Here is a 25,924-nt window from a genome sequence, read left to right on the forward strand (position 1 = left end):
TCTGTAACAATAGCCTTTTATGATAGTGTCTTCTTAACTATAAGATCCTTAAAAATGTGTCTGGAAAGTTTTGTGAGAATATTTTTAATCAAAATGCCCACATCTCTACAAATACTTCAGCAAATTAGATCAAACATACACCTCTTGGGAAGGTCAACAGAAGCCAGAATATACAATTAAATGCTAAATAGTCACCCTACTATCCCTTCTAGTGGATCTAATCAGAAGGTTTCTTTGGCAGTTTCTCCTTAAATTTCAACTGGAGTCACTTTTATTTGTGAAACTGAAAACAAATACGAAAACTAAAGCAAAGTTTTGTGACGACAGATGCAAATCACAATTGCAGCAAGTGCAAGTCTCTGTAAAAGGCTCTTCCAGACACAGGGCGGCAAGGACTACTCCCTGAGAACCTAAGTGTTTACAATGGTCTCACATTTTAATCAAAATAACAGTGCCTAAAATACATCACTCCATAATGTGCTATAATTACTTTAGCATTCAGTTTCTCCTTTAAAAATTCGCTATGATATCATGTTTTTTATAGTAAGATTGTCCAAAAATTATTTTTGAAAGTTTATTTATTTATTTTGAGAGACAGAGAGAGAGAGAGACACAGAGAGAACATGAACAGGGGAGGGGCAAAGAGAGAGGAAAGAGAGAGAGAATCCCAAACAGGCTTCACACCTCGCATGGAGCCCAACTTAGGGCTTGATCTCACAACCGTAAGATCGTAACCCGAGCGGAAATCAAGTCAGAGGCTCAACCAACTGAGCCACGAAAGCGTTGCATAAGATAAACAGTTTTAATGCCTTCCTACCAAAGTTACTTTGTTCAGTTATTTTTTAAGAAGGTATTACATTATCATTACCACTGGCAGATATTTAACTCTCCTCCATCCACACACACATACCATAAAAATTATAAACTGTATTCTGGAGTGTAGTGTGGCCATGTGATTATTATGGGATTTTTATATTTAAAAATTATGATCTAAATTGACTGAAAATCAAAGAAAGAAAAAGACTAAAATGCTGTAGGTTTATTTACTACCCCACTAAAAATTGCTTTTCTTTCCAAACATCTTGCTTTTGTATCTAACATCTCAACCTCTATCTGAAATAACAGTTCATTGTAGAATCATACCTATAAACTTTATGAGATTGCACTTAATTACATTAGGTTATTGTGGCCAAAATTTTGGATTTTGAGTATATATATGTGAATTACCTCAAAATTTCTTTTAACGGTCTCAGTAATTATTTGCTTGGACAATCTAGGATTCACCAGGCTGAGTAAATTTGGCATCAGAGAATAATAAGCTTATCCCCACTTTATAATCCCTAAACTTTTAAACATGTTCTGCATCTGCTGGTGTTCAAAGAAATACAAATTAAAACTACAATGTAATACTAATATTTTGCCTATTACATGATCAGAAGTTACAAAGAATAAAAATAACTGGTGTTACAATGGTGAGTAAACAAGGGGGTAGAAATGCAAATTGTAAAAAAAAAAAACAAAAAGAAGACAAGAAAAAAATCTGAGAGTGATGTGACAGTATGTACCAAAGCTTTTAAAAACTCTGTGACCCTACAATTTCATTTCTAAGGATTTATCTCAGGAAATAATCAGACAAGTGAGAAATGATGAAAGTACAATGCTATTATTGAAGTTACTTTCTCATGCTAGCATAAGAACAAACAAATAATACCTAGGTTCAACCTAAATTCCCAATAATAAATAATGGGTCAAATAATTTATAGTACCTTCATACTAGGTATATTAGTTTTCTATTGCTGCCATAATAAATTATTACAAATATAGCAGCTTAAAACAATACTCATTTATTAACCTCACAGTTCTGCGGGTCAAAAGTCTAGGCTGGAATGGCTGGGTTTTCTGTTTTGGGTCTCAGAAGGCCAAAGTCAAGGTGTTTGCTGAGCTGGGCTCCTTATCTGCCAGGTTGTTGGCAGAATTCAATCCCTTGCAGCTGTAGGACTGAGGTCTCTGTTTCCGTGCCGGCTGTCAGCCAAGGGCCACCCTCAGCAACTGAGGCAACCAATGTTCCTTCCTATAGCTGCCTCATAGGGGAAGGGGGAGGGGCGGGTGTGGTACATAATGCTACTCTACCATACCATGGAACAAAATACAATAACTAAAAATGATGAATGTAGAGTTGATATTTGGCTTGGCTGCCCCCAAATATAAGCCAGTTATGAAAATACTGAAATGTTCAGCCAAATGTTTCTGTTGGCTGCAGTTCTGTATGACTGCCCTGGGTCCTTCCTTCCAGTGCCTAGATACTCTGCCAGCCCCTCCTCTAGGATGACCACAGCCCCACCTCCTGATCTAGCAATTAAAGGACTGATGCCTGCCATAGTCGTAAACCTTTGGGCTACAGTCTGTCCTTTCATTGCTTGGTGTCCATGAAACAGTAATCATTAATAATTTTTAATGTCACCCTTGGATTTGGCTGTATATTTAATGGCAGAAAAGAAAGATATTACAATACCATGAAGTGAGGAAAGAAGACCTATTTATTTAGAATGAATAGATATATAGATACAGCGATGATAGATTTGATAGATGATAGATAGATACACATATATACATGTACATTTGTATTGGCTTATTTATATTAGTGAATATATATAAGAACAAATCCTGAAATTTGCATGGTTTATTTATATTACTGAATATGCATAGAAGCAATTCCTGAAAGATATACCATAAAATATTAATAGTTGTTATTTCTTAAAGATAGAATTTCAGGGGATATAAATTCAAGTTTTAAAATTTACCATATTTTCCAATGAACATGGATTGTTGGTATAATAAAAAGAACATATGATAAAGACAAAACAGGTTCTGTACCTTTCCTTCTATGACTGTGAGGGGAAAAATTCCTTTATTTTTGACCCCCTATGTAAAATGAATACATATTTTTCATCCTTTCCAGCTCTAAGAGCTTCTGATCCTAAATAGATCACTAACAATGTACTTAGGTTCAATCCAGGTTAAAACGGGGAGAGAGGAGGAGGCCATTAGAGTTTTAAGAAATTAAGTCTTCATTTTGTCCATTTAAAACATTGTAGAAAACTAAAGCTTCTGTTTAAGGTGACATGATTCATTCAAGATCAAGGTTATTGCAATTACTTATTCCCCTTTGCTAATTGTCAAGGTGGTGTAGGTTTATTCTAGCTTTTCAACTGCCTATCCTGAACTGTCATTATTGAAGCAACAAGCACTGAGGATACAGGAGATTACAGCGGATAAAACAGAAAGGCTCTCTATCCATGGAGCCAACATTCAAGATGGAGAACACAAACCATGTCATAACAAGTGAGTAAATAAACAAGATGGATTGTTATAAAAACTCGAAGGAAATAAAAGAGGAAGTAATATTTGAACTGAGAGGTGCAGGATGAGAAAACTATGGCAGTTTGAAAAGCCAAAAGCAGCAGCAGTCTAGCAGACAGAACAGCAATACAAAGGCTCTGAGGCAAGAAAAACCCGACATGTTTGTGGAATACAAACGAGAATGGTGTGATTGCACTAGAATGAGTGGGAGACAGTGGCACCAGATGAAGTTAAAGTGAAATAGGCAGGTACCAGATTATATAAGTATCCTTAGATGAGGGTAAAAAATTCAGATTTTATTTTAAATACCAATGGGAAATCATTCAAAACTTTTATTTTTTTAATCTTTTAAAAAAAATTTTTAATGTTTGTTTCCGAGAGAGAGAGAGAGAGAGAGAGAGAGAGAGAACAAGTTGGGGAGGGGCAGAGAGGGAGGGAGAGAGATTTTCTGCAGCAGACAGGCTCTGTGCTGTCAGCACAGAGCCTGACATGGGGCTCAGACCCACGAACCATGAGACCATGACGCTGAGTTGAAGTTGGATGCTCAACCGACCAAGCCACCCAGGTGCCCCCATTCAAAGCTTTTAAACATGGAAGAGATGTATTTCTGAAAGTATTAAAACACAACTTTGGCTGTGGAGAAGAGAATATAAGAGGGCAAAAGTTGTATCTTAGAGACCTGTTTGGAGGTACTGCAGTAATCCAGGCAAGAGACAGATGAGAGTCCTTAAGAATAACAGGGTGTCAATAAGATGGACAAAAGCAAATGGTTTAAGACTTATTTTTAGGATGCAGTCTGCTGATTCTACAAAATTTGCTGATAAGAGTGGTTGAGATGATGAGAAACAGGGGAAAAATCAAAATGGACCCTAGAGTTTTTCCCTGAGCAATGTGATGATTGGTAGTACATTTACTAAGATGGGAAAGGCCATAGAAAGATCAAAGTTTGAGGGTGACATCAAGAGCTCTATTTTTTTTAATGTTTATTAATTTTTGAGAGAGAGAGAGAGAGTGCAAGCAGGGGAAGGGCAGAGGGAGGGAGACAGAGGATCCGAAGCAGGTTCTGTGCTGACAGCAGTGTGACAGATGTGGGGCTCAAACTCAAGAACGTGAAACCATGACCTGAGCTGAAGTCGGACACTCAGCTGACTGAGCCACCCGGGTGCCCCATGAACTCTATTTTAGACACAAGTTTGAGATGCTTATTAAACCTCCTATCGAAGTCAAATAGATATCAAAGTGTAGAACTGAGAAGAGGTCAGGCTATAGATAACAGTTTTGAAGTCAACAGAATATGGATGCTGGTTAAAGAAGAATGGACAGAATGGAAGATAGTCAATTCAAAATTTAGGGACAGTGAGTTTGAGTATAGGAAAAGGAAATCAGTCATGTTAACATAAAGCCCTTTTTGATAAGGTATCAAAAAGAAGAAATTATAATTACATATTCATGATCCATCAAAAAGTACATGTGTTATTAAATGCATGTATTTAGGACTAAAGCTTAGAGAAGAATTTCTTTTTAAGTAACAATTGGAGAAAAACAATTTCATTCCCTGAGAGAAATATAAACCTGAAGTGTCTAACTTCTTACCAGCAAGTCACTTATTTATGAATAGAAATCGCAAAATCAAGTCAACAAACACTCGCTATGAGCCCAACATTGCTCATCCAAGTGTTCTGCCATGGGATATGGTAGAAGCCAAAAATGTTGACAAATTTCTAAGTAGAAAATGATTAATTTGTAATGCCCTTATTTCTGAAAACATTGCCATGTCTTGTTTGAACACGTACGTACTACAAATGTTGAATACACAAACTCATATTTAGTGTTTAAAAATGAAATGCAGTTAGTTCAATCTGACAGATGATATAATGATTCAGTAAGTTGGAGTTTTTTTCTCTGATTTTCAGTAGATATTGACATTAGTAGGAGAGATTTTCAAAATTTAAATTGTTGGGCAACTTTGCAAGTCAATTTTAAGTATACTTCTAACCAAAGTTATCTTTTGAAGCTCACTTTGAAGAAATATAATGATCAAGGTGTCCTAGGTGGCTCAGTCCGTTGATTTTGGCTCTTGATTTTGGCTCTTTGATTTTGGCTCTTGATTTTGGCTCAGGTCATCATCCCAGGGTTGTGGGATTGAGCCCTGTGTCTGGCTCCATGCTAAGCGTGGAGCCAACTTAAGATTCTCTCTCTCTCCCTCTGCCCCTCTCCACCATTTGCACTCTTTCTAAAATAAAATCTAAAAATAGAGAAATATAGTGATCATACATATTGTATCACTGCAGAAGATAAACTGAGGGGCACCTGGGTGACTCAGTTGGCTGAGCGTCTGACTCTTGATTTCAGCTCCGGTCATGATTCCAGGGTCATGGAATCGAGCCCTGGCATCAGGCTCTGTGCTGAGCATAGAGCCCTCTTAAGATTTTTTTTTCCTCTCTCCTGCCCCTCTCCCCTGCTTGTGCTCTCTCAAATGAATAAATAAAATAAAATAAAATAAAATAAAATAAAATAAAATAAAATAAAATAAATATTTATATAAAAATGATATATTTATATAAATAATGTATATGTTTATATAAAAACATTTGTTGGCTTAGGATAATATTTAACATATCTGTACATAAAATTAATTTTACATAAATCCAATACATGTGATAGTGTTCAGATATTTAAGCTAATTTATTGAGCATCTTTCATGCCAAACAATGTGTTAAATATGTAAAACACATAAGATACCATTCCTATTTCCAAAAAAGATTAAGAATTTGTACCCGTTTCCTGATAATCAAAATTTGAATTTGGTTATAAGTTACATTAATATAGGTCAAGAAATCATGCAATACAATATGAGAAAATGTGTTTTTTCCTTTACTATTATAAAAATATTTCTTGAGCAATACATTTTAAGGCATCCAACATCATGACTTTTCATAATGACGTATTTCCAAAACCCAAATCTTGAACTGTAACTCTATTTCTTATAGAAAATATTATAATTTTAGCACACTAACGCATAGATAGGATGAACAACGCTATGAGGCAGGACAGCATAAAAGTTAATAGTATGGATTCCATCTAGGACCAGACTACTTGCTTTCATATCCTACCTCTGCTACTTCCTAGCTGTGTGACTTTAGACAAGTTACTTAACCTTCCTGTACCTAATTTCCTTATCTTTAACATAGAGATAACTGACATGTAAAAAACTTGCAACTCAACAACAAAAAGAGAAATAGCCCAATTTAAAATTGGAAAATGATTTGACTAGATCTTTCTCTGAAGATTTATAAATAGCCAATAGCACATATAATGATGCTCACTATCATTAGTCATTAGGAAAATGCACATCAAAACCACAGTGAGTTACCACTTCATACCCACTCTATGGCTATCTTCAAAACAGGATGGACAATAACAAGTATTGGAAGAATGTAGAAAAATTGGAACACGTGTACATTGCTGGTAGAAATTTTTTTTAAAAAATGGTGCAGTTGCTTTGGAAAACACTTTGGCAGCTCCCCAAGAAGTTAAACATAGAGTTGCTTTATGACCCAGCAATTTCACTCCAAAACAACTGAAAACAAATGTCCAAACTTGTACAAATGTTTCAAAACAAAAACTTGTACACAAATGTTTCAAGTAGCACTATTTGTAATAGCCAAAGAGCACAACAATCCAAATGTCCATAAGCTGATGAAGGGATAAACAAAATGTGGTATTTCATACAGTAGATATTATTCAGCAATAAAAAGTAATGAAATGCTGATACATTTACAACACGGATGAACTCTGAAAACATTATGCTACACGAAAGTAGTAGATGCAAAATCCCACATATTGTACGAGTCTGTCTATAGGGAATGCCCAGAATCGGCAAAAATACAGAAGCAGAAAGTACATTCGTGGTCTCCTGGGACTGGGGACTTCAGTGGAAATAGAGAGTTACTCCTAATTTGATGTGGGATTCTTTGTTCTGAAATCACTTAGCAGTACTGATTGCACACCTCTGTGCACATACTAAAACATACACTAAACATACACTAAAACGACTGACTTGTACATATTTTAAAAGCGTATGCTTTATGGCATGTGAATTATATCTCAATAAAGCTGTTATTTGTTAAAGCAACAATAAAAAAAGAATATAGGATAATGATAGCACTTACTTCATGGGTGTTACCAAGATTAAAAGAGTTAATATTTGTAAAATGCTTAAATAAAAAACACTTGACCCATAGTAAGTGCTATAGAAGTGACAAGAGAATTCTCATCAAGGTAAAAGTGCATGTTTTTGATACACATCCCTCCCCACATTCCAAACTCATTGCATTAATAAAAAAAATATAAAAGTAATTTGTAATATGTACAACCAATTAAACATTAATATCTAGAATGTAATAGATTGCACAAATAGGAAAAAGCAACACAGAAATGGCCAAAGTATAAGAGCAGACACTTCATAGGCTAAGAGCTCCAAAGAGTCAAGAAAAATATGAGAATATAATCAACCTTACAGTTAATTAGGAAAATACATAGTAAAAAAAACAAACAAACAACAAGATACATTTTATACACATCCAATTTGGCAAAAAATACAAAATTCTAATAACCCCAAGTGTTGGTGAGAATGTGGAGAAGTGGAATGAACCTTTGAGAGCAAGTGGGTGTTATCTAGTAAAGTTGAAGACAGTTATACCCCATGAATCACGGAGCACATACTCTAAAGAAACTTTCTGATATATGCGTAACAAGACAAACAGAATTTTTATTGCATCTCTGTTTATGGTAACAAAAAGGCTGGAGATATCCATTATTATGAGAATACATATATTGTGGCATTCATACAATGGAAACCACACGCAGGATCTAATGAAAGAAGTAGTACTATGACCGTCAACATGGACAAATCTCCAAAAACATAATTTGTACAAAAATAAACGCCTCAGAAAGGTGTATACATCATAACATTTTAACAAAATTTAAAAATGTAAAACAATGCTGTACACTTTACACATGTATGCTGTATATGTGTGTGTTTGTGTGTATGGTTAAAGATCAAAAGTAAAATGAGGATAATTAACAATTTCGACAGAGTGATTACTTTTTTTAAAATCATTTTGCTGTTTATACCATAGTCACATTTAAATGGGCAGAACAGCTCCCATGATGGACAGGACAGAGCCCGGTCATGCAAGGAAAGACCGGGAAGGTTTTCATAAAGCTTGAGGAGAGAAGTACCAGAACACAAGGATGACGGCAGCAATTTCACACAGCAGTGCAGAGGGGAGTGAGGGGGCAGGAACCAAGGGTCTTCCAGCAATGGTTGGCCTACAGATGTTGGCCTGAGGCCACTTCTCTTTCCTGAAGGGAATTTCCTAATATTCTCAGTAAGCAGATCTCTTGTATCACAGAGGTAAATGGAGTAAATGTCACTTGTGCAGAATAAGCCCTACAAGTTCCTGGGCAGGGTTTACAAACCTCACGTGATAAATGGTTGCTGAATTATGATTCTGCAGAGGTACTCCCAGAACTGAACGTCAAGGGAAATTTTACAAACAGTGAAATTCTTAGGCCAAAAAATAGCCACACGTACAGAACCTACATACTGTGAATTAAAATGGTGCCGTGTTAGGGTTTCTGAAAGAGCCAGAGCAGGAAAGATTACTCAAGAAGATCCTCGTCCTTCTCTTCAGCCAAAGATCAGCAGCCTCCATCACCTCTCCAGCTGCCTTCTGTTGCTCCAAGTCCTTCTCCAACTTTTCCTTGAGAATCTTTTTCTTCCCCTGTATTTTCTTTAACCCATAGAACTCTTCTTGTTCTCTCTCATCCAGCTCTGTAATGATATAGGAAAGGGTACTTTCATTCTGGGGGATGATGACACGTTCAGTGGCATTTACACACCTGTTGGTTATCCTAATGGCTTTGTTCAGGGGCACTTGGCTGGCTTAGTCAGTTAAGCATCCGGCATCAGCTCAGGTCATGATCTCATCGTTCACGGGTTCAAGCCTCGCATTGGGCTCTGTGCTGACAGCTCAGAGGCTGGAGCCTGCTTCGGATTCTGTCTGCCTCTCTCTCTGCCCCTCCCGCACTCATGCTCTGTCTCTCAAAAATAAATAAACGTCAAAATTTTTTTTTAAAAAGTTTCAAAGTAACAAAGGAAGTCTGCACTGAAGCTACTCCTTCCACCAGTACTTCCACTGCTTTGGCTTAATTCCTTTTTAATTTAGCTGGTTGTGCCCCTGCCTCTGGCTAAACCAGTCAGTTCACAACTGTCAGTTCCTTGGGGGAATACTCAAATACTGGCAGAGTAACACCAGCTGCAGAGTTATCTTTCTTCTCTGGAAGCTTCACTTGGGCTTTGTTACCTTGTAGATAACTGTGGTGCAGAGGTCCCTTGCGGTGAACTTGGCCTCAGCAAACGAAAAGGCAGCTTCTCTCATCACTTCAGCCATCTACGTTAGTCTCTATTATCTTCTTCAGGATCTATCGAAGTGGAAGAGTTAAGACATCAGACTTTTTCTTCAGGAGGTTTCAGCATGTCTGAAGCACTCATGATGGGCTGTGCCATTTGAGAGGGAAAGATTTCAATTCGGTCTTTGCCCAGCTGGATGGCCAGATATTGATAGTTCTGCTGCAACAGCCCCAGTCAGTCTCCTTCTACCTGAGTCAGCAGGTAGTGTCAGAACAGTACTTACTCTTAGGGAGGAAAGAAGGAAACTAGAATCAAGGAGGGACAGCAATTGCATCTGTAATGTTGTATTTCTTTAACAATGAAGTAATTGAGGGATGCCAGGATGGCTCAGTTGGTTTAGCATACAACTCTTGATTTCAGCTCAGGTCAGGATCTCATGGTCATGAGATCCAGCCCCATGTGGGGCTCTGTGCTGACAGCTTGGAGCCTGCTTGGGATTCTCTCTCTCCTCTCACTCTGCCCCTCCCCCTCCTTAGGTTTTCTCTATCCCAAAAATAAATAAATATTTAGAAAATGAAGTAACTGAAATAAACATAATAATATAAAGATTTGATAAAGGTAAGTGCGGGGAACACAGGTATATATTATATTTTCCAAACTTATCTACCTAATAAAGAATAACTTTTAAGAAGTAAGATTTTAAAAAATTCATGCCTTCCAGTTCCCAATCAAAAAGGTCTTTTTTCAAACAAATGCACTACTTTTTCTAATTTTTTTCTTGATATTTCATTTGTTTGTGGTTTAAATTCTTCCCTAATAGCTTAATGACTAAGTATCTTTGGTTGTAATTAAATAACTATTTAATTAAGAGATAATTTTAAACACTTTTATAAAGGATAATTTACCATACAAATTATTACAAATTTGCATTAAATTTCCTTTCATACACTAAATTTTTATTATGAATGTATACTCCAATTCCTTTTCCATTTCTGCAGAATATTTTTTAAGATTTTTTTTTCCAAATTTTTATTTATTTATTTTTGAGAGAGAGAAGAGAATAAGTAGGGGAGGGGCCAAGACAGAGGGAGACAGAATCCCAAGCAGGTTCTGCACCATTGGCACAGAGCCCCATGCAGGGCTCAAACTCACAAACCGTGAGATCATGACCTGAGCTGATCCACAATAGATGATTAACCTACTGAGCCACCCAGGCGCCCCCTGCAGAATATTTTTTTAACAGCATAGACATTTTTTAATACTGTTAAATTATTCAAGGAAGAAATTGCTCCAGTTTTGACATCAGTTTTTAATCACAATTTATTCAACTTAGATTAACCTACCCTTTTAAAAAGGTGTTATTGCTATGATTGACTTCTCATATATATCCTTAAATCTGTGGCCTTTTTGTTAGACATAAATAAGAAAAGGGAGTCTTCATTCTTCCTTTACCCCATTAACCTACCAGAAGCGATTTATGTCAAAAAGCTTAGGAATAATTAAATTTCCAAGCAAAAATTTAAGGACAAATATAAGCTTCAGAATTCAGTACAGTACCTTAGTTAACAAAACAGATGGAATGCAATTAAGAAAACCATGGTCACTCTTATAACATGTACAGGATGAATAGAAGCTCTCCTTTTTTCAAAACATCCAGATTAACAAGTTTTTTTTTTCTTATGGCTATCCGGTTAGTTGAAAAACACTAGGGAGATTGTTTTGTGAGAACACTAAAATTGGCATTGTGTACATATTTTTTAATAGGCCACATAATCTCTACTCTTAAGAAGTATACATAGGAGTGAGGAGTAAAGACTCCATAAGAAATAGTTTGGAAACAATTGTAATGCAGAACATTAACAAATTATTTGACTCCAGCATCTTATTTCTTTTATTTTTTTTTTAATGTTTACTTATTTCTGAGACAGGGAGAGAGAGAGAGAGAGAGAGAGAGAGAGCATGAGTGGGGGAAGGGTAGAGAAAGGGGGACACAGAATCAGAAGCAGTCTCCAGGCTCTGAGCTGTCAGCACAGAGCCCGACGCGGGGCTGGAACCCACAAACCGTGAGATCATGACCGTCGCTCAACCGACTGAGCCACCCAGGCACCCCTCCAGCATCTTATTTCCAATATCTGGTTCAGACTGCAAGAAAATGACACATCATTGGTTTTGGCATCCCAGCCTTGTGATTTTCTTATGGTTTTTCTTCAACAGCTATATTCTTTTAAGGTTAGATTTGTTTATTTAATGTACACTATGTGTCACATAATGTTATAAGCATGTTAGAAATAATAATTGATTTATATTATAATGTTAGGGTAAAAAAATGCAGCAATAAGAAATCACTCCAAATCTCAGTGGTTCATAACAACGTGTATGTCTCACTTATATGTTGACTTTGACCGTGGCTCTCCTTCATGCTCTCTTTACTCCAGGATGCAGGCTGAAGAAACCCCTGTCGGAGACATCATTCTCACAGAAGAGAAGAGAGAGAGAATGGTGAAAATATATGATGGATCTTAAAGTTTCTGCTTATAAGTTGTATACATCATTTAAGCTCACATTTCAGAGGCAAAAAAACAAAAGCTATTTGGCCAAGTCAACAATGGAGCAGTGATGGGTAATCCTCCCAGATGGAGGAGCCAATGAAGATTTTGAAAATGCTACAAGGTACCATCATCATATCAGCTATATTAGGACAGATTTATTATTATCCCCATATTATAATTATATCCCCATATTATAATGCCCACTGAGGCATTAGGATATTAAGTAACCTGATGAAGGCCACACAGCTAATAAGTGAAAGAGCCAGGATATTTCACCCAGGCGATTTGTGCTCTTCACAACTATAGTACACTGATTCCTTAGGTGCTTGAACTATTATTTTCACCTCTTCATCAAAATTCCAAAATTTATTCACACAGAAATATTTGACAGGTACAAGTTTAAATAGAAACTCTACCAAAGGGATTTGCCTGTTAAGGCAATAAAGCCTTAAGATAAAGGTGCAAAGTTCAGATAGCTGGATTTCAGAAGCTTAGTGGAGAAGGCAGCCTTTCCAATGCCTCTGAAAGCACATCTAATAACCAGCCCCTTATTCTGTGTATATACAGTCACTTAACTGCTCTGCTTGAAGTCTATGCTCAAATATCACCTATTCAGAGAGGCCTTTCCTCAAAATCCTATTTTTAAAACCACCCGTGCATCATTATCACTACAATAGCTACTTCTTTTATTCTTTATCCCTTTCCCCTGATTTATTTTCCTTCCTAGAATACTGTCTAATTATACCTTATGCAGTTACTTGTTTATTTCCTTATTATTTGTTTCTATCACTATTATGACTTAATTAAATTAACATTTGTTAAATAGAGCACAAGATGCCAGATGGTAAGCAATAAAGGGCCACAAGAGAAATTAAAATAGAGAAGTTTATTACTGACAGGTCCTAGAGGAAGTACACAGAATGCTTTGAGGGACCACATGGGGGGAGGTTGAGGCAGAGTGCAGTCAGAGACAGGCAGGACCTAGGGCACGTGCCTTTTAAATTAGGGTCCACACAGAATACTTTGGGATTCCCAGACTAAGACTGGGTTGGCCAATTCAAACCAAAAGGGCTTTGTAAGCCCCATAAATGGCACACAAAGGTAAGGCCCTGGCTGGTGGGGAAGACTATTTATTCTAAGGGCTACTGGGGAAGCTATAGAAGGAACTTACAATTACTTATGACTCTGCTACCAAGAGCTTGTGCTTACATGAGGGTGTGTCCTTTTAAAACCTTCCCAGACTGGCTGGCCAAACAAAATGGATGCCAAGGCAGCCATATCATGGGGTAGCTTAGCTAAATCTCAAATCCACTAATTCATAAGCTCTATGAGGGAATGAACACTGTGTGTCTTATCACTGTTGTAATCACAGCACCAAGACAGGAACTGGCATATGGTAGGTTCTTAATAAATAGTTGCTGAATGAGTAGATGAATAAATGTATGAGAGAATAAATGAATAAACTCAGTGTTTGCTACTCATAAAAGTGGAGTAAGACTAGCTACAGAAGAGACAGTGGAGTAAAGCCCAAAGGACCAGAGCAAGACATTCTTCTTGTCATTAAGAACAATAACTTTTATTGAATTCTAGCTGTGTGTCAAATGCCATGACTACAAAGAGATATAAAATAAAGATCCATCCCTGAGGTTCACAATGTAATTAATAAAAGAGAATATACTTATGAAGAAATGAATACGAATAGAAGGTAATAATTTAATGATTAGTAAAATATTTCAAGTGATACAAGATGTTTCAACTTCATGAAAATAGGTGTGTGGGCATAAATATATGTATATATGAGAAATTTTTGTGATTTTCACACATAAGTGCATATAGTGAAAAAAAAGTCATAGCAGACTTGTCATGAACAAAGGGATCTGGCAGTAATTTATTGTGCTTTATAGCATGTCACTCAAGAGCTTTCAAAAGAAAAAGAAATCTGGTCTCCCAAAAATGTATCAAAGCAATGTCTAGCATACAATAGTAAATTATTAGACATGAATAATTAAGAAACTATGACCCATAACCAAGAAAAATAGCAAGCCATAGACACAGACCTGAGATGATCCAGAGGTTAGTATCAGCAGACATGGACTTTACAGATTTGTTCATAGGCTTAAAGGAAAGATGATCATAATAAGTAAACATATGAGGAATCTCAGCGGAGAAATAGAAACTATTAAGAAAGAACTTAATGGAAGTCATAGAAATGAAAATTATGCTGACACTTTTATAAATTATTGGATGGGTTTAACAGGATATCGGAGATTGCAGGATAAAGCTATAGTGAACTTGAAGGCAAATCAAAAGAAATTATCCAATAGATCAGAGAGAAAAATGATTTAAATAAATAATGGACACTCAGTTACCTGTAGAATAATATAAAATGGTCTAACATGGATAGTGTCACTAGAGTCCCTGGAGAGGAGAGGAGATGGAGTGGAAAGATAAGGCAGATATATATATTTCTTAAAAAATAATGGTCAAAAATTTCCAAATGTTTTGGAAAACATTAACTTAAAGATCCAACAAGTTCAGTGAACTCCAAACAAAATAAATTCAAAGGGGAAAAAGCTGGGTACATCAAAGTCAAATTGCTGACAACCAAAGTTAGACAGTATATCTAAAAGTACCCAGGAAAATAGATACATAATATATAATAACACAAACAAATACAACAACACAAACAAAGGAAAACTTTGCATCAAAAATAATGGAAACCAGAAGAAAATTAAATGACATTTTTAAACTGCTGAAGGAAATAATTGTTAAAATAGAATTCTCTGTTGAGTGAATATACCCCAAATGGATGGAATAAAGACATTCAAAAATAAACACACACACACACACACACACACACACACACACACACCTCCAAACACCAGGAGCCCTCCTTCAATTGTTAATAAACACTATTCTGAAAATAAATTCAAAACACAGTTTTGGAAAAATTATTCACAATACAAATATATGACACAGGTCTTATATCCAAAATACAGAAAGAACTCATACAACTCAGTAGTAACAAGACACACATTCAAATTTGTTAAATAGGCAAGAGACTTGAACACAAAAGAACACTTCACAAAAGAACATTTATGAATGGACGATAAGCCATGAATGATTACTAGTCATCAGAGTAAGGTAAATTAAAGAAACCAATGAGGTATTACTTGATGCTGCTCACTACAATAGCTAATATTTTGTTTTTTAGTAAGTCTATTTACCTTGAGAGAGAGAGAGAGAGAGAAAGGGCACATGCACAAGTGGGGGAGGGGGGGCAGGGAGAAGGAGAGACAAAATCCCAAGGAGGCTCCACGCCATCAGCACAGAGTCTGATGTGGGGCTCTAACTCATGAACTGTGAGATCATGACCCGAGCCGAGATCAAGAGTCAGACACTTAACCAACTGCACCACCCAGGTGCCCCAAAATAGCTAATATTTTAAAACTTGACACCTCTTAACATTGGGCAGGGATGTGGAACAACTAAAACTCTCATGCATTGCCAATGGGACGTGAAATGGTACAACCACTTTGGAAAAATGATTTGATAGTTTCTTATATATTTAAATATACTCTTACCTTATTAACCTTGAATTCTACTTTTAGATACTTACCAAGAGAAATTTAAATGACTTTTATGTTAATATTTATAGCAGCTTTATCCATAACAGCCAAAAAATGAAAACAGCCCAATGACCATCAACAGTAAAATGGGTTAACAAATCGTGGGATGTCCACAATGAAATATTACTCAATGATAAAAAATAATTAACTACAGATATACACAAAGCAAGAATAAATTTCAAAAACATTATGTTGAACAAAATAAAGCCAGACACAAAGGAGTATATACCAAATGGATTTACTTATTTAAAATTGAAGAACACACAGGACTAAGTTCTGATGATAGACACCAGAACAGTGGTTGCTTCTGGAAGATAGGAATTAACAGATGGTGGCCACAAGGGAACTTTTTGAGGTCATGGAAATATTCTTTATCTTGATTGGCTCCTGGTTACATAAGGTCATATACTTTTCAAAATTCATTGAATTGTACATTTAAGATCTGTGTTTTACTGTATGTAAAGTTTATTTCAAAAAACAAAAACTACAGCAGAATTTTCAAATGAATTGCAACCTACTTTTAAAATTTGTAAGGAAAAGGGGGCACCTGGGTGGCTCAGTCGGTTGAGTGTCCAACTTCAGCTCAGGTCATGATCTCACAGTTTGTGAGTTTGAGCCCCGCATCGGGCTCTGAGCTGTCAGCACAGATTCTGTGTTTCAGATTCTGTGTCTCCCTCTCTCTCTGCCCCTCCCCAACTGGGGCATGCTCACTCACTCTCTCTCTCTCTTTCTCTCAAAAATAAATAAACATTAAAAAATTTTTTTAATTTGTAAGGAAAAGCAAAATTTACAAATACTCAAGACATCATTGAAGAATGAGGAGGAGGAAAGCACTTACTGCACATAAAGATCGAGATTATTATAACCCTATTGTAATTTTTAAATGTTGCATTTATGAAGGGAGAAATTGACCTATAGAATAGAATAGTGAGACTCCAAACAGAATCACACACAAATGAAACCTTGACTTATACTGGAGATTACACTGAAAATCACTGAAACATACTATATTCAATGAAAAGTACTGGAAGAATTGGTTATTCAAAATAATAGTAAAATTGATCCTTAATATACACATGAAAATTAATTCTAAATTGACTGAAGATTTAGATGTGATGGGAAAAACTTCAAACTTTTAGAAAAAAACATGGGAGAATATTTTTATGACCTCATATTAGAAAAGAACTTTTCAAACAAAAGATGCTGATAAATTTGATAAATGTAAAATTTTAGTGTATCAAATGACACCAAAAGCAGAGTGGATAAAAAGTTACAAACTGAGTAATAAAACAAGAATAAACTGAATTTATGAAGAACTTCTACAAAACTGTAAGAAAAAAAGATAAACATTGGGACAGAAGTTCAATAAGCGTGTCCCAGAAAAGAAAAAAATAGCAAAACAGAGAGCAGCAAAGAAAAACACAGAGGAAAATGTCCAACCTTCTTAGTGGCATTGTGGATTCCTCCTTTTTTACTTTGCACTGCAGGAGTAATGCTTTAAAGACGTAGAGGTGCGCCAAATTTTGGGTAATGCAAAATAAACAAATGTGAAAATCAACATTCAGCCAAAACAAAGACCCAAACCTGAGTTTGCCATCATAGACTGAACTTCTCAGATGTCAGAATCTTGGAATTTTACCCAAAAGTAATTTTTACTATAATTTTATTATAAAGACCAACAGTAAATTTTTTAAAATTTGACATAATAAAAGAAAAATGTTTCAGCACTGTCAACTGAAAGATTGCTCCTGTGTTCACGTATACCTGATGTGTGACCCAAAATAGATGCATGCTTGCAGGTTGGCAGAACGTATTTTAGGAGTTTTTCATTTTTCTTTAACACTGTCTTCCTTGATTCCATATATTCTTTGTTAGGCCTGCATCAAAGATGATTTATCACAGGTGTTAAACATGATTTGGGTTGTTTTCCCACCTTGTGAAATTTTAACAAAGCAAACTTAACATTTTGCTTTCCATCCATCCTTCAAGCTGTGAAGAATTTCCAAAGTGAACTTTTTCCTGAAAGACTCATGGCCTCATGGAAGTAAGTAACTAAAACAACGACAATAACAACAACAGCAACAACAAAACTATAAAACAAAATTAATTTGAAAGGTTATTTTTATTAATAGTTGAATACTAATACAACTCTGAGGACTAATTCTAATCTTCACAATATGATTTCTATTATTCTTTCTTATATTATTTAACTTTTATAAATATGTACTGACTCTAAGAGGATATAATATTCTTAATGTTTTCTAGCTAGTATATGCTCCCTTAAAATTAATCTTTATTTTAAATCTACTTCCTCATAAGTTTATTATATAAAATCTTCCAATTATTTTTGTGTGGAAAGTTAGCAATTTGCACAATCGTCCTTAAATATTGCCCTATTTTATACATTTATATTTCTTTCTTTTTCTTTTTTATAATAAAGCTTAAAAAATTTTTTTAACATTTCCTCATTTTTGAGAGATAAAGACTGAACATGAGCAGGGTAGGGGCAGAGAGAGGGAGACAAAGAATCTGAAGCAGGCTCCAGGCTCTGAGCTGTCAGCACAGAGCCTGATGCAAGGCTCAAACCCACAAACTGGGGGGTCATGACTTGAGCTGAAGTCGGACACTTAACCCACTGAGTCACCCAGTCTCCCCTATATTTATATTTCAGTGGGTTGATAGACTGTCAACATTTTAAATCTATAGACATATTTTTTATTTTAAACCATATATAGAATATCTACATTTGAAAGAGAATATTCAGATAGTAGCAATAATTTTAATGATATGCTTTGTTCCTGTTTTTGGCATTGTGTACAACATTGTATGCAGATTTGATGTGATAGTGATAGTAACCTATTCGACCACATCGCTGATTCTGCAAATATTTAGGATGACAATTGAAGTAGGCATTTGGTCTCCAGTAGCCTCAGGCTAAACCAAAGACAAAAATTTTGGCCAATACTTAGGCTAATACCAAACCATGGGTGCATCTCTAAAAGGAAATATGTAATCAAACATCCATTTCCTAGACAGAAACTTATCCCAAATCCATATAAGTATATACAAAAATTCTTTACATCCAAACTCAAATTTGCCCAGATACAAAAGACCACAGAAATTTGATATAAAGATGCTAAATGGATCATGTTATCATTATTCTTCTTGTTGATAATGATGATTTATTCTCATCCATACCCCACTGCCATTTATAAAACTTCACAGAAGCCTCTAGGCAACTACCACACACAGCCATATCCCATTCCCAATGTACTCCCCAACAGGGTCACAGCACTGCCTCAGAATGGACTTGGACTTTACTCAAAAAATAAAAAATCTTTTAAAAAACAAAACAAACAAAACCCCCAAAAAATAAAATGTCAACTTCACTTAAAAAAAAAGTCAAGGGGGCCTCTGGCTGGTTCGGTAAATAGAGCGTGTGACTCTTGATCTCTGGGTTGTGGGTTGAAGCCCCATAATTCATTGTGAATTATGAATACAAGAATAAAAACCATAAAGAATAATAACCTTAAAGGTTATTTAAGGCCTAAGAGGAACTGAGATAAACAGGAATCATCTAGCTGGAATCAAAATGGTAAAAATAGGAGAGAAGGACCAGTTCACAATAGTTTAGCTCAGTTGATGCACTATTCTAAAGCAAACAAATTCCACTTGTGGCAATGGAAACATGATTGACTCAGAACAGAACATGCAAATAACAAAAATAAACCTCATGAATAATTGGCCTTGATTTTCAGACCTCACTCTTTCAAGTTGCCCAATACTAACAGAGTATTAAGAGTATGTTTCTCAAACATTTTGATTTCAGGGGATTTCAGACTCTGAAAAATTATTGATGACCTCAAAAGTTTTGGTTTATGTGGGTTATATATATTGATACTTACCATATTAAAAATTGAAGCAAAAAAAATTTAAATATGTATTTATTTTAAAGTTACATAATAAACCTATTACATGTTAATACAAATGGCACGTTTTTATGAAAATAACTGTTCTCCAAAACAGAAAACTTAGTGAGAAGTTCTTTATACTTTGCAAATATTTCTAATAGAACTTAATATTAGGCTTAATAGAACACAGCTAGATTCTCATAACTGCTTCTGAATTTAATCTGTTAGCAAATAGCCAAATTATGGTAAGAGCCTAAATGTCCATCAACTGATGAATGGATAAAGAAATTGGGGTTTATATACACAATGGAATTCTATGTGGCAATGAGAAAGAATGAAATATGGCCTTTTGTAGCAACGTGGATGGAACTGGAGAGTGTTATGCTAAGTGAAATAAGTCATACAGAGAAAGACAGATACCATATGTTTTCACTCTTATGTGGATCCTGAGAAACTTAACAGAAGACCATGAGGGAGGGGAAGGAAAAAAAAAAAGGTTAGAGAGGGAGGGAGCCAAAACATAAGAGACCCTTAAAAACTGAGAACAAACTGAGGGTTGATGGGGGTGGGAGGGAGAGGAGGGTGGGTGATGGGGATTGATTGAGGAGGGCACCTGTTGGGATGAGCACTGGGTGTTGTATGGAAACCAATTTGACAATAAATTTCATATTAAAAAAAATCTGTTAGGAATATATTATTTGGAGTATATGAAGAAAATCCAACCCCACACAGATATTCACTTGGAAAAGGATGAAGTATTAAACAGTCTTTTCAGATAACTATGGGTATTCTCCTTTGATAATATACCAAAATTTGACAAATGATAATTTTTTTAAGTTGGTAGACTGACACTACATGACTTTAATAGTTACTCTAAAGCTACAGTAATCAAGACAGTATGATATTGGCAAAAAAAAAAAAAAAAGGAAAGAAAAAAGAAAAAGAACGGAATAGAGAGCCCAGAAATGCACTCATATAACATAGTCAAATTATCTCTGACAGAGCAAAGACAATACAGTGGCGAAAAAAATAGGGGCACCGGGTGGCTCAGTTGGTTGAGCAACTGACTTCGGCTCAGATCATGATCCCACAACTGGTGAGTTCGAGCCCTGCGTTGGGCTCTGTGCTGACAGCTCAGAGCCTAGCACCTGCTTCAGATTCTGTGTCTCCCTCTCTCTCTGCCCCTAACCCACTCACATTTTGTCTCTGTCTCTCTCAAAAATAAGTAAACACTAAAAATTTTTTTAATGGAGAAAAAATAGTCCTTTCAACAAATGGTACTAGAATGACTAAAAATCCACATGAAAAAAAAATTAATCTAGGCTCAGTGGATTTTAGCGTCTCACTCTTATTTTGGCTCAGGTCATGGTCTTGGGTTTTGTAGGCGCCCCTATGCAAAGAATTCTTAAAACTTAATAAGAAAACAAACAACCCAATTAAAAAATGGGCCAAAGACTTGAACAGACACCTCACCAAAAAAGATATACAGATGGCAAATAAGCACATGAAAAGATGCTTTACTACGCACCTGTTAGAATGGCCAAAATCCAAAACACTGACACTAGCAAAAGGTGACAAGTATGTGGAGCTACAGGAAGTCTCACACATTGTTGGTGGCAACGGACAGCCAGCCATTTTGGGGGGCGGTTTGGCAATTTCTTAAAAAACTAAATATCCTCTAACCATACAATCTAATAGTCACAACCCTTGGTATTTACCAAAAGGAGTTACACTTATGTCCATACAAAAATCTGTGCATGGATGTTTACAGCAGCTTTATTTATAATTGGCAAAACTTGAAAACAAGTAGGATGTCAAATTCAAAAATTCACTTGGTAGTTTGAAAATAATTTAAGTGTATTGCTCTTTTTTTTTTTTAATTTTTTTTTCAACGTTTTTATTTATTTTTGGGACAGAGAGAGACAGAGCACGAACGGGGGAGGGGCAGAGAGAGAGGGAGACACAGAATCGGAAACAGGCTCCAGGCTCCGAGCCATCAGCCCAGAGCCTGACGCGGGGCTCGAACTCATGGACCGCGAGATCGTGACCTGGCTGAAGTCGGACGCTCAACCGACTGCGCCACCCAGGCGCCCCTGTATTGCTCTCTTAAAGTAAATACTGGGACGTTGGGTGGCTTAGTCGGTTAAGCATCAGACTTCAGCTTAGATCACGATCTTGTGGTTTATGAGCTCAAGAGCTGTGTAGGGCTTTCTGCTGTCAGCACAGAGGCCACTTCAGATCCTCTGCTTCTCTCTCTCTCTCCCCTCCCACATGCACACGCTCTCTCTCTCTTAAAAATAAATAAACACTTTAAAAATAAATGAAGTAAGTACTGAGCACTCTTGATTGATGGCATGCTTCAATAGAAGAGCAGAGAAAATTTATTTGGGGATTCCAGAAGTTGCTCAAAGTGCTTACATTGAGGTACTACTTAAATTTTTCTTCATTAATTTGGTACATCCAGACAATGGAATATTATTCACCAATAAAAAAAGAAATGAATTATCAAGCCATGAAAAGACATGGAGGAACCTTGATGCATATTACTAACTGAAGGAAGCCAATCTGAAAAGGCTATATACTATATGATTCTAACTACGTGACATTCTGGAAAAAGCGAAACTATGGAGACAATAAAGAGACCAGGGCTTGGGGGTAGTGAGAAGGATGAATAGGCAGAGCACAGAGAATTTTTAGGGCAATGAAAATACTTTAGATGATACTATAATGTGGATGTGTGTCATTATACATTGGTCCAAACTCATAGAAGGTACAATGCCAAGAGTGAATCCTAATGTAAACTATTGACTTTGGATGATCGTGATGTGTCAATGGAGGTTCATCACTTGTAACAAATGTCCCACTCTTGTGGAGGATGTTGATAATGGAGGAGGCTACACCTGTGTGGCGGCCAGGGATACATAGGAAATCTCTGTACTTTTCTCTCAATTTCGTCGTAAACCTAAAACTGTTTAAAAAAAAGTTTAAAATTTTTAAATTTAATTTAATTAAAGAACAAAACAGTGGTAGGATATACAAAAGTCTAATAAAAGTGGGTTGGGGTAATAGGGAAAATAAAGATATGAGTGAAAGCTAGACATCAAAATGTATACTTTCGTAGATTTTTAAAAATTTGTACCACAAAATTTAATGCACTTGCTTTTCCCGAAACCAATTCTACTGCTTAACATCTAATTAATGAATAAAAGTTACACGATGTGCCCTTCCATATATATTTTTGTTGCTGAAAGATAAACAGAAATACTTCATTTTCATAGACTTCCCTAGAATGTTTTTATCGATAGCCTCGTCTTTACTGCTTAAACTCATTTGGATTCTCTTCCAATACATGTCCATACATAAAGATGAAAAGTGTAAAACTATTGTATTAGAAATATTGATTTTAAATTTAAACTGTTGAGAATAAATTGCTTAAGAAGAGCCAGAGGGGAAACAGTGAACTAGGGTGTTCTGTGTAAAGAAGCACTGTTAGGGCATGCCATTCTCCTTACAATTTCTGTGAGGAGATACTGTGCAGTCAAGTATAATCCATGTCTCTGAACCTCAACTGCAGAAAATAAAGAAATCTGTAGCATAGTGTTGTCATAGTTGATGTCTGTCAACAACTTAAATTCAGCGCACATACATAATGCCTGCACGTTCATTGTTCTTCCCTCTCATTCACTAAATCTACTGGCAAGTAAACATTTTGCCCGAGTAAGATCACAAAATGCTTCCAGAAAATGTCTGCCACATATTCTAAACAAAATGAAGGGAACTTTTAGTCAGATGCAATCAGCAATGATCCAGCCTGTCAACATTCTTTAGCAAAAACTGTTCTAGCCCCCCAAAAAGGGTCAATCGGTGGGCAGGAATGATTCTCCCATCCAATATTCAAAAGAATCCTTATCAGAGGATGATATGAGTTCTTCCAAGCATACCCTTCAGTATACCCTAGTATACCCTTCAGTACACCCCAGCATAACCCTAGCATACCCTTTCTCCAAAAGGCTTCCTAGGACTGCATGCAGCATGGGTAGCAGAGGGCTGAAGAAGGACAGCCTCCTTTAAAAAAATTTTTAAGTTTATTTATTTATTTTGAGAGAGAGAACATGAACAGGGGAGAGGCAGAAAGAGAGAGAGAGAATATCCCAAGCAGGCTCTGCACTGTCAGCCCAGAGCCCAATTTGGGGCTCGAACTCACCAACTATGAAATCATGTCCTGAGCTGAAACCAAAGTCAGATGCTTAATAGACTGAGTCACCCAGGTGCCCCAGGACAGCATCCTTTAAAAGAAAAATAGGTCATGTTATTCAGGATTTTAAGTGTAAGAATGGTAATTTTCATGCTAGTAAATGCCATTCATCTGGAAGTTTTCAGCAACTATAAAATATTAATTTCCTTATTAGGTGCCACATAAGTGAATATTACTAATAACAAGAGCCATTATCTCAAAACATTTTTTGAATTTAACACATAAAAAATCTGTTGTGCCATATTATCTTTTTTTTAATAAAGAGTAATACAAAAATAATTTCACTCTAAATCTATGGAAACCATAAAGCTATCACAAAGTCCTATGGAGCAAGGATTCAGGGGTGTAAAACTGTTCCTATATACTACATGGCCACTGATGGCTGTGCTTTTATAGTTTTTCTGTCAACTTTCTGCATTTTCTCTTTTCCCTGCTATTATTTGCTATTATTTCAGGTTACTAACAATATATGCTGCTTATTTTGAAACACTGAGTAAGAACTAAATGGTAGCTCTCAACTTCTTACAGAACCAAATGCTTATGTTCTGGGCAGAACTTGGAGTTCAGAAGTCTTTATTAGCAGAAGGGGCACCTGGGTAGCTCAGTCAGTTGAGCGGCTGACTCTTGATTTCAGCTCAGGTCATGATCTCACTGTTCATGGGTTCGAGCCCCACATGGGGCTCTGTGCTGACAGTACTGAGCCTGCTTCAGATCCTCTGTCTCCCTCTCTATGCCCCTCCCCCACCGGTGCTGGCTCTCTCTCTCCTTCTCAAAAATAAATAAATGTTTGAAAAAAAAGTCTTTATCAATTACTGCCAGATTTAAAACAAATATTTTATAGTTGAAACATGGCTTCGGGAAGAGAGGTAAATTCATTTAATATAAATCCAATACCGTAAAGGTAACTGTTTCAACTTCTAATCCACCTCTTGTCATAAAGACAACACGAGCTATATTTAAACCAAAACTCTATGGTACCATCTTCTCAAGGTTGTCACTGTTTTCAAAATGGTGAACTTAATCAGTTTCCCAAAGTGCATCCCTCAGCACAAGGATATCCAAGGTAATGTAGTAAGCAGTACCACCCTCAAAACCAGATATGGGGACCCCTACCCTACCTGCTGCCCACCACCCTCAGTTCTGTGGCTTTCCCCACTGGGGGCAGGGGGTAGACTTTGGCTGAAGGTACTGTGGTGTTCACAAACAGGCAAGCAAAGCAACACTTCTTCTGGGTGGGGAAGAGAAGTGGGAAAGAGGCCCAGAAGCAGGGAGCCAGGGGCATTCTCTACCTTCACCATCACAACACACCAAGGAATCCAAAAACTCTAAATGAAAGCTTGGTCTGCTTTCATTTTGCAGATGTATCAGTCAAGGCAAGAGCATGGGACACATTTGACCAATTTGTTGGCTTAATGTATAGCTTTTAAATATGTGGGCATATGATATATGGGTGTTCACTTGTAGTCATGTTCCAGCAGAGCAAATGACTTGTAAATAATAAAAATTCTGTGAAAAGCAGCTTCTTACCCTGTTTACTACTATATTTCCAAAACCAAACATGTAGCCAATAAAATGTTAAATGAAAAAGGTTCCTCGTGGTTTAAAAATGTTCGGCCTTTTGCAGTTCCCTTTGGAGTGTTAGCAAATTAGCACTTTAAAGGCTTTGAGAATCCAACTAGTTTAACCAAGTCCCTCCTTCCCTTTTACCCTAGAGACCTTTTCATATCTACTTTATGATGGAAAACTTTTAGGAATTGCTCAAGTCAATGACACCTATCAATCATCCCACTTTGGGAGCATCT

At 36.3% G+C, this 25,924-nt stretch overlaps 1 pseudogene; it reads right to left on the bottom strand.

Annotated features, from left to right (window-relative positions):
* Positions 1-8,539: 8,539 nt before the first annotated feature.
* Positions 8,540-10,073, bottom strand: LOC128314447 (V-type proton ATPase subunit D-like; annotated as a pseudogene).
* Between the last annotated feature and the right edge of the window lie 15,851 nt (positions 10,074-25,924).

This window comes from Acinonyx jubatus, chromosome B1 (assembly GCF_027475565.1).
Source record: "Acinonyx jubatus isolate Ajub_Pintada_27869175 chromosome B1, VMU_Ajub_asm_v1.0, whole genome shotgun sequence".
Lineage (NCBI taxonomy): Eukaryota > Metazoa > Chordata > Mammalia > Carnivora > Felidae > Acinonyx > Acinonyx jubatus.